Raw genomic sequence first — 10,575 nt, forward strand, 5'->3', positions numbered from 1 at the left:
CGCTGCGACAGTGAAGACAAATAACCACACAAAAAAAAAAAAAAGAAAAAAAGGTACAGGGATTCGCTGCAGTGTCACCATAATCACTACAACCTTAAGTAATTCTGTAGTTAACCTTAGTAATTCTGAGCACTTTTATTTTTCTTCCCTGGTTGATAGCACCTTTCATAAATCTATAATAAAACTGTGTTGTAGTTTAAAGTTAAAGCTATTAATATTGAAAAGGTGAGTGTATGGCAGTTATTTCAATTCCCTGTCCCAGTAATATTTATGTTTGTAGTTGCTCACTCTTTTTTCTGTTTATTGCAGTAATTCTGAGCACTTTTATTTTTTCTTCCTGGTTGAAGCAGCTTTGTTTGAATCTATAAACAATAACATAACTGTATTTAAGTGTAAAGCTTCAAGCTATTTATGTTGAAAAGGTGAAACTTACGTTTATTTGACAGTGATTTCATATTTATTAAATAAAAGGTAAACATTTAATTTATTGTAGTTTTTATTCTAAAATGTATACTGGAGGAGCATCCTGGATAAATAATTTCTAGTTTTACAGGAAGTACATTATGTACATGATTCTTAACAGTTTTTCTGATGCTTTTGTATTATTCATATCTATTGGAATTATATCGTATCGACCGAAATTATGAACTATATAGTGACAACATTTTGGCCATATCGTCCAGCCCTACTTGGTCATTATTTACTCTCTGAGGATCGCTTCCGCTATTTTGTGACAGTCATTGGCTCAGCTGATTAAACACGTTTCACCATCGAATAACACAATTTGTGATTGGACGAGAGCATCAAACGGTCTGCCGCCGTCTAGACAAGCGCCACTTCCAAAACAGTTAATAGCTATTTAGATATTTGAGAAATAAATGGATAAAACGTACAACTATCACTTCGTAATGTTCCTGAAGTGTTCAAACATTACAGTGTTGCCCTGATGGATTACTTTTCTCCTCCATGGATTCTAAACATGTCACGGCTCATAGCTGCTGAATGTCTGGACAGAAAATAAGTCTATTACACACTAAGTTACCTTTAAGAGAAAAGTTTAAAAGCATTAAACATAACAAAACAAGTGTTTTTCAGTTGTATGGGAGAAGAACAGCAGGGCTGATGGATTCAGGACTGAAGTCAGGCTGTTATTGGAAGCGTGCTTCATTCAGGTGTTATTTAGTCACTGGCAGCTGAACTGTGGTGATGTGCTGTATGCATGCAGACAATATGACCCAAAATGTTGACTTTAATACGGGTTACGGGTCGGGCTGCGGGTCGTGCTTCAACAGGTCGGATCGGGTCGCGGTACTCATCGGGCTGATGCGCGGGTTTGCGGTTCGGTTGCGGGTTTGTTTGTTTTTACTTCTGTTTTCCTGTTTTACTTCTTTATTCCTGGGAATGCAGATTTTAAATTGATCATAAAATGTTTCGATGTAACTGTTGTTTAATTATTTTGATATTTGTTTGTTTTTTATCCTGCTTGTATTGCATCTTTTTATTTCAGAATTAAATAAAGATCAAAAGATTGAAAAATGTGGAAAAACAAAACAAATTCAATCTTTATTTATAAGGGCCTCTGTGGTCCTGAAGCTTCTGAAGCCTCCAGCAGGAAATCTCCATACTGAGCACTGGAACCTGATGTAATGTGATTGGTCCAGCTGTCACACTGACTGCATCACGTGGACAGAGGAGGAGCTGTGATTGGCTGATTCAGGCTGAACTTTAACTCCTGAAAGCAATGATTTCACTGTGAAATTCAGCAATTTTCAATGGATTCTAAAGGGTTCTAATGCATCTCGAGCTCTTTTTTAAACACCATCACCATCGCCCCTGCTGGAATTGTCCCATAATTACAGCTTTTCTGCACTTCAGCGTTGGCTTCCTTTGTCTCCACCGGAGGTGGAGGCCTGACTGGGACAGGAAGTCGCTTTCAGAATGAGCATCCTGTCCTTCAGTCACAGTCTGGAGACTGGACCAAGGAGGTCTAACATGATCCGGTTCTGGCACCTGGACCACTTCCAAGACCGTTTCCGGGTTGAACCCCCTTCAGTCCAAGAAACAAAGTTCGGTCTGAGTTTCCCTCCTGGACTTCAGGCTTCAGAGCAGTGACCCGTCTCGTCCCCCCAGACCAACATGAGAGAGTCGCCTTCAGCCACCTGGATCCTCGTCACTCTGCTCCACCAGAGCAGAAGCGAGCTTATGTTGCCATGGAGACCAGATCAACCACATCAGTGGTCCGAAGTCCCCAGAGAGAAACACAAAGCAACAGTTGGTGTGAACCACGAGGGGGCCCACAACACCCTGAGGGGCCTGTGCAGCGTGAAGCGCCGCCCTCCCCCCTCACGCCGGCCTCGGTGGGGTCCTGGACCCTGGTGCTTTTCTGATTCTCTATTCTGGGTGTGAAAAACAGGTTGAAAACCACGCAGAGGCTGTGGGGATCAAACCGGGGACCCTGCAGCACGGCCCGTCTGTCCTCTGTCCTCACATGAAGACAGAGACTGCGAGACGGACTCAGCAGCTCAGGAGAGAACCACAGAGCAGAGGAAGAGGGCGGGCTTCAATGACGTGGTTGAACAGCAGGCCAGCAGGCTGACTGTGAGAGCGGACACCATGAGGACAGACGTCTGCTGGGTGAGACACCCTCCTCTCTGCTCCACGTCTGCTCCGTCAGGCCGGTGGAGGTCTGACTAACCTGCCTGTTCCTCCTCAGCTCTGACCTCTCTGATCATCTACACAGCAACGCTTCCAGGTCAGTCTGCTTCCTCCTCCTCACTCTGCAGCTCTCAGCGTCTCTCAGGTCAGAAAACTCTCGTCCAGTCCGACCTGGAACGGATCGTTCAGGCTTTGATTTCATCATGAACTGATTACTGTGATTCTGCTTTTTCACTTTCTCATAGTGGCTGCTTCTTAACAACCTTCAAATGACACAAAAACTCTGGAGCCAGAAGTCTGACAGGTTCACCGAGACCGTCCCTCATTACCTCGTTCTCTCTCTGGTCGTCACTGGCTTCCTGTTGAATCACTAAAATTTCAGTTCTCATGTTCTGAGTGTTCCATGGTGAGAACCTCCAGTCCATTAGAGTCCTCACCAGAGAACCATTCAGTCCTGAGGTCCCAAAGACGTGGTTAAAACCCTGGGACCGATCCTTTCAAGGTTTTTGGTTTAAAACCTGTTTGCTGACTTGTTCTCTGAAATGACCAGAGTTCTTCTCTAATTTAGATGGTGTTTTCATAATGTTGTCCCTCTCCTGGGTCTCTGTAGAAACTGTCTTAGTGTAAGAATGTATATACGTCATGTGCTGGGAGTTACATTCTCTTTGAAGGTGTGACTAACATATATTAGTCCTTTGTCCATCTGGTAATCCTGAGTCCATGATAGACCATAATTTCCTCTCTGTTGAGACAGAAAAATTATGTGTTGAGGAAAACATGATTTTCCTGCATGGGCATGGGAAACCCAAAAACCCTCCGTGTTAGAAGAAGTTCCACTTCATGCTTTTGAGCATCGAGGCGAAGCAGCCTGGTAGGCTGACGGTTATTTTAGGTGCGTAGATTTCATGTTCTGCTGATGTTGTGAGCCGCTGGTCTCCAGGAGATGAACAGTTTCATTCCTTTACTGCTGAATTCTTTGTGCTTCTTAATGAGCCGTCTGAGGAAATGAGGCGGGGGTGAAACACCGCCGGTCTCAGACTTTCATGATACTGGGTTTATGACTCTTTAAATACACTGAAGGAATGGGGGTAAAGCCATATTTGGTAAAGAAATTATTTTTGGGAGTGAAATGGCTCTTTCAAAATAAGGGCTGAGAAACGTCTCTCTTGGATTCCATGTTAAACAGGTTTTTTGAACTTTCTTACAGCACAGCATCAAGGGTGAAGATTTCACAAAGCATTCTTGTAATGACTCGTCAACTTTCTAAATTAAGATGCTGTCGGTGACAACACTTCCCTCTATTTGTTTCTTACGACTGGAATGTAATGCCATGTTTAGCACGATCTTAAAGGAGAAGTTCGGGTTTGAACAGCTTTCCACGTTGTTTATCGAAAGAAGTACAACATATACTCACCCGAATGCTTTTCTGATCCGAACAGTGCTTCGGGAGAAATTTAGTCCAAATCCAGCGGCATCCGTATACATCCGTATAGGTCTAGCAGACGGGGCATCGGTAACGCTGCTCCTAAAACAGCTTTAATCGTCCAAAAACTCATTAGTTTCACCAATATTTCATCATGGTCCGCTCTACGCCACTCCTCCATGACAGATATTCGTCCCATTTTGCACTAAACTGGAAGAAGAAAGTTGTTGTGTATCCTCGGTACTGCGCATGCGTATGGCAGCCGTAAACAAAGCTTTCAGTTCAGGTCAGCAAAACCACAACATGCATCTTGTAACATGTTGGAATGAAGTCCAGAGGCGTTTGGCAGCGTGAGGATATTTATTTCCGAGAGCGGTATCAGACATAGCTGTGAGCATCGGCAGTCAAACACACACAACAACAATGCAGCTTCCGTCGCTCCGGCTTACCTAGACATAGATATCCAGACACGCGTGCAATTCTTACCGAACATATATCTGCATATATGAAATATTTCGCGACCCGGGTTTGTGGTGGGGATAAACTTCTGCTGACGGAGATGGATATTCTGGGATGTATTTGAATGTGAAACCTGATGAAGAACAAATTTTATTCCAGAACAGATAAGTCATTGATTAGAGGTTTCATAATCCTACTTCATAACCTCTGTATGGTAGTCAGTACATTCAAGATGGCGTCCAAAATGGTCACCAAATGTGGGTTTTTTTTGCCATAATTTGACTCCAGTTCCTCACTGACTGATCATATAATAGCTCCATGTGACGAGTTTTATTACTATTTTTTTATCATGAGTGATCTGCAAAGTTTAAAATACGGTAACTTGCACCTTTGTAACAATTCGCCCGTCGATTCCAGAGCGATCTTGCCACACGCATAAAGAGGTCACGGGCGGAAGACACCAACCAGCAGGGTGATTAACAGGGAGATGACAAACTTAAGATTGGTAACGTAAAGCAGCATTTATTCTGGCAAAAACCCCTGCCAACAGAACACCAGCAACCCGCCGCTCGGGCGCTCCTCCTAATAAGTCAAACAGAAAACGCCGCACAGCGCGGGAAGTCCAGAATAAACAGAAAGGCTCAAGAAAGTTCCTGTCTTTATAGCCCTACGATCCCCCCCAAAGTTCGAGGCGCAGTCCCTGTAGGCGACCGACTGAGAGCGGTGTTGTGGGTTACTCACACCCGGTACACTTCTAAGTCCGCAGGTCGCCCAGGCTCCTCTTCTCCAGCCCGGTAGCTCCGTGTGAAAAATGACGGTTTAATCCAGTGATCCCACCAAGAAACACCAAGTTCATCCCGGAGCAGATCCACCCTGGCAAACGTCCCACGGCCTCGCTCCTCCGGCAGGTGAGCTCCAGGACGGCGTGTGACGTCACTCCCCTCCTGCAGCAGCTGCGCTACCTTCCTTAAATAAACAACCCCGCCCCCCATACCATGGTCCAGGTAATTACGTCCTTCGTCACAGTTTCCAAACACAAACCGTGCCCCAGATTAAATAGCCACAGGTGACCCAAGTCTAGCATATTAGGATCATACAGCACAGGACACACATTTTATCACCCCTGCTGGGTGAAACATGTAGGGACCTCCCGTGGTCGTTACACCTTTTTATTTTAATCTTTAATTACTAACATATCAAACAGTGACACAACTGAAAATTACCCCCAAGGATCAAGTTGGAGAGAAATCTTTGCATATCAGCTGAAGTGAGGCTCTGCCGTGTTCTGATGGACACTTGTTGACTTTGACTGTCGGATCCAAGATGAATGCCAAACGTACTTTTCTTTGTATGTTTGAGCCACAAGTGTCCGATTGTCCAGATCTATGTTTTGTGGGTAACGAATGCTCTGGCACTATGCCAAGTCTCTTCTCTGAGTTAAATATACTAAAATGCTTTGTAAAATCTTCACCCTTGGCACTGCGCGGTGAGAACAGGAGGTTCAAATACCCTCAATTTATCATGGAATCCAATGGGAGACGATTCCCCGGCTGATTCGGAGGCCTTATTTTGAAAGAGCCATTTCACCCCCAAAAATAATAATTTGAGCAGAAATGAGTCACAGTATACATTTTTAGAATATTTCTGCAGAGGCCTCTGCTTTCTCTGTTGGCTTAGCCGTGACTGAATTGGACCTGGATGTCTGATTTTTGTTGTTATTCTCTGTTTGAGCTTTTCACAGTTGAAATGTCTGCAGTGGCCCAAATGTTGAATTCGAGGAGAAAGCAGATGTAGTGGATGTCCATCTATGTTCTAACTCCAACTCTCTGAGTTTGTTTTCCAGCTTCCCTTGCTGTTTCAGTCCATCTTTTTTTCAATCTGGATGTTATTTTGATTATTTTCCCTCTTATGAGTGTTTTTCCTCCCTCCCACAGAGTTGATGGTGAGACCTTCCATTGTCATTTATTTGAAAGTTTTCCTTAAATTCTCCTTTAATTCTTGAGGAAACTTTTCCTGTGACAGGATGGACACACTGAGTCTCCAGGACTTAAAGGGCAACTCCGTTTTTTTTTGACACCTGGACCTTATTTATAGGTGTGCATGCTCATATACTCACTCAGACAAACAATCGTGCAGCTCGGAGTCCTCCAGAAGTGCCTCTCTGCTGGGGAGAGCAGCTCCGCAACGTTTCCATCCGAGCTAATTGTGGGCTAGTTTAGCGAAAACTGTCAGCTGACCCCACCTGAAGACAGTAGACAAGCTGACTTTATGATCACACTGGTGATGGATGAAAAAATGTAGCCGAAATGAGCGATTTTGCAGATTTTATGTCCCGCGCTGAAGCTCCCCTGCCATGGCCCCCGCTGAATCGGTTGGATCTAAATAACTTCTGAAGGACTCCGAGCTGCACCATGTTTGTCTGAGTGAGTATATGAGCATGACACACCTAGAAATAAGGTCCAGGTGTCAAAAAACTTCCGGCCTTGCTCAAGAGACGTGTGATACTGATGTTAATAATTAACATTGTGAATGTGATCAATGATTAAAGCGCTTTGGGGGGAAAGCCTTGAAATGTATTGACTGCATGAAGTGAACAGAACACAGTGACGTTATTGATGATATGAAGGTTCACAGACGTTCCAGACAGATGAAGATGTTCCTCTCTCAGCAGCTCTGGTCCCTGTTCAGCGTTCTCAGCAGGACTGACTGTGAGTCCCAGCAGATCTCAGTTCCTTCAAGGAGACTCAGTGTCTCTGAGCTGTGAGGAGGACGGATGGACAGTCTGGAGGAAGACCAGCAGAGAACAGAGGAGTTCATGTGGAGACGGGTGGGGAGAACCTGCTGGTTCTTCCTGTAACATGAGCTACATGTTGACCAGAGACAGTTTAGTTTACTGGTGTGAGTCCAGAGAGGGAGCAGCTGGAAGCAGCATCAACATCACTGTAGCTGGGAAGAGAGTCTGTCTCTGTCTCTGTCTGTCTCTCTGTCTCTCTCAGATGCTGGACTCTGCTCTCTGTGTCCAGATACAGTGGTCCTCCAGAGTCCAGTCCTCCCTGTGATGGAGGGACAGGACGTCACTCTGGGTTGTAGAACCAGCGCTCCCTCCACCCTCTCAGCTGAGTTCTTTAAAGACGGCGTCTCCATCGGGACCGAGTCCACAGGTCACATGACCCTCCGCCATGTTTCCCGCTCTGCTGAAGGCCTCTACAGGTGTAGCTTCAGAGGTGTTGGAGAGTCTCCACCCAGCTGGATCTCTGTCTCAGGTGAGGAGGACGAACCTGCTGCAGGTTCTGCTGCTGAGAACCTCCTTCAACTGAGACTGATTTCAGGGAACCACAAGACAGATCCTCCTCCTGGTTCCTCCTCTGATCCTCCTCCTGGTTCCTCCTCTGATCCTCCTCCTGGTTCCTCATCCCGTCTCCTCCCTGGGTGGATCTCCCTCTCCTCTCTCGTTGTGGTTCTCCTGCTGGTTCTCCTGCTGGTCCGGTTCTGCAGCAGGAACCCTGAAGGTGAGCAGCAGACTCCTGAAGGTTTGTCTCTTCAGACGGACGACTGGTTGACGTTCTGGACGTTCTGTGTTCAGGCTCGGCAGCAGAACCTGAAGTCACCTACAGCGACGTCAACATCCTGCAGCGTCAGCAGCAGCCGGTCAGACGGAGCAGAGGTAGGAGCTCCAGACCCCCACCCAGACCCCCACCCAGACCCCACCCAGACCCCCACCCAGACCTCCACCCAGACCTCCACCCAGACCTCCACCCAGACCCCCACCCAGACCCTCTTCAATCTTCCATGTGGTTTGTGTGTGTATGTGTGGTGTGTGTGTGTGTGTGTGTGTGTGTGTGTGGGTGTGTGTGTGTGTGTGTGTGTGTGTGTGTGTGTGGTTAAAAAGGCCCATGTTAGCCTGACTTCCTGTTCCTCACTAAAGCCATCACAGTGACCACTCTCTGCCTCGACCATGTTTTGAGCATGTTTCCATGGCAACAAGGTTTTTTAGTTCAAGAGGTGTTTCAGGATGTGGTGGCTTATCTTCAACACACACTCTCTCTCACACACACACACACACACACGCTCAGTCTTGTATTTCTATCCTTGTGGGGACCGTCCATTGACTCCCATTCATGTCTAGCCCCTAACCATGACCCTTACCCTAACCCTAACCCACACCACAACAAAACCTGACCCTAAAGAAATGTTTTTGCACTTTTACTTTTTCAGTAACACAACATGGTCAAGAAAACACTGTTTCTCCTACTTAGGACCGGAAAAAGGTCCCACAAGGCACGTCGTTCCACGGTTTTGCTATCCTTGTGGAGACATTTGGCCCCGACAAGGATAGAAATACGAGAACACACACACACACACACACACACACACACACACACACACACACACACACACACACACCACACACAACACAAACACACTGTGTGTGTATTAGACTGTGTGTTCTGTGTTCCAGATGTGGATCCAGTGTTTTCAGAAGTCACTTTCAGACGTTTCTCAAGAAAATCATCAAAGAGAAACGAAGCTGAGCGGAGAAGTCAGGTAAGAACTGACCCTAGTTCTCCTGTCAGTCTGACCCTGGTTCTCCTGTCAGTCTGACCCTGGTTCTCCTGTCAGTCTGACCCTTGTTCTCCTGTCAGTCTGACCCTGGTTCTCCTGTCAGTCTGACCCTGGTTCTCCTGTCAGTCTGACCCTGGTTCTCCTGTCAGTCTGACCCTGGTTTCTCCTGTCAGTCTGACCCTGGTTCTGCTGTCAGTCTGACCCTGGTTCTCCTGTCAGTCTGACCCTGGTTCTCCTGTCAGTCTGACCCTGGTTCTCCTGCTTGTGGTTCTGTTGCTCCAGAGCTCAGATAAAGTGTGGACCAGTGGATCAGAGCAGAGTCTTTCCAGATGTTCCTGTCAGAGTGAATCAGCAGTAGAGTCCAGTAGAAGCAGCTCCTGTGCTTTAGTGTGTATCAGCTGCTCTCAGAGTGTTTTCACAGATGGAGCCGCCTCCTGCTGCTTCTTCCTGTTTCACAGGAAACATTCTGGTTTGAATCAAGTCTGGATTCTGGTTCTACTTTTTCTCTTCAGGATCAAACTCTGATTCAAATGTCTCAATGTTTCACTTGGTTTATTTCCTGTTGGTGTTTTCAGAGATTCCTCCAGAGCCTGACGTGGTCTACTCCTCCCTGAGGTGACCCCCCAGTCCAGACCCATCCGGATCCAGACCTCCACACTGCTGAGTTCTACTGAGTTCTACTGAGTTCTACTGAGTTCAGACTGGATTCTCTTGAGTTTTAATTGAGTTTGAACTGGTTTTTATAAAGTTTTATTTCACTTTGATCATGTTTTTTTATTCATTTTATTCAGTTTTAACAGGTTTTCATTGAGTTTTATTCAGTTTTCTTCTCTGTCGTCTCTCTGGTGGTTAAACAGTCACTCCTCATATTAAATAACCAAAAATTTTATTTTATTCAGTATAATTTGCTTTCTTCTGTTTTCTGAAGTTTTTCACTCTTGCTGCTCAACTGCTGTGCTTTTTATTTCTAATGTTTTCTGACTTTATTTTCAACCTGTTTCTCTGTTTGACTGGTTTTTTGGCTGATTACCTGTTTCTTCACTGGTTTTGTAGGAAATCCAGATAAAAGCTGAGAAACATGTTCAGAGATCAGGAGGATTTGAACTGAAGCTTCTGTTGGTGAAGAATAAACGTTGGTCTCAGAGTCTCTGTGTGGTTTCAGACAAACATCAGATGGAAAGTTTGAAATGCTCTGGTGAGGATGTGGTTAACACACACACACACACACACACACACACACACACACACACTCCACCTCAGCCTCCTGCAGTCCGTCCTTCAGCCAGTCTGTCCTCAGTCTTTCTTGGTTCCAGGTCCAGCTTCTCTCAGGTCCCCTTCAAGAGGCCGCTGTCCTCAGATCAGTCAGTCCTCTCCTCATCAGTCGTGTCCCGGGCTCCTCTGCCCTCCAGGTGGTTGTTTCCACATGGTCCTCTTCACAGTAACATCAGAGACAGATCTCAACAACAGACCCTGAG

Source organism: Salarias fasciatus, chromosome 3, assembly GCF_902148845.1.
Source record: "Salarias fasciatus chromosome 3, fSalaFa1.1, whole genome shotgun sequence".
NCBI lineage: Eukaryota > Metazoa > Chordata > Actinopteri > Blenniiformes > Blenniidae > Salarias > Salarias fasciatus.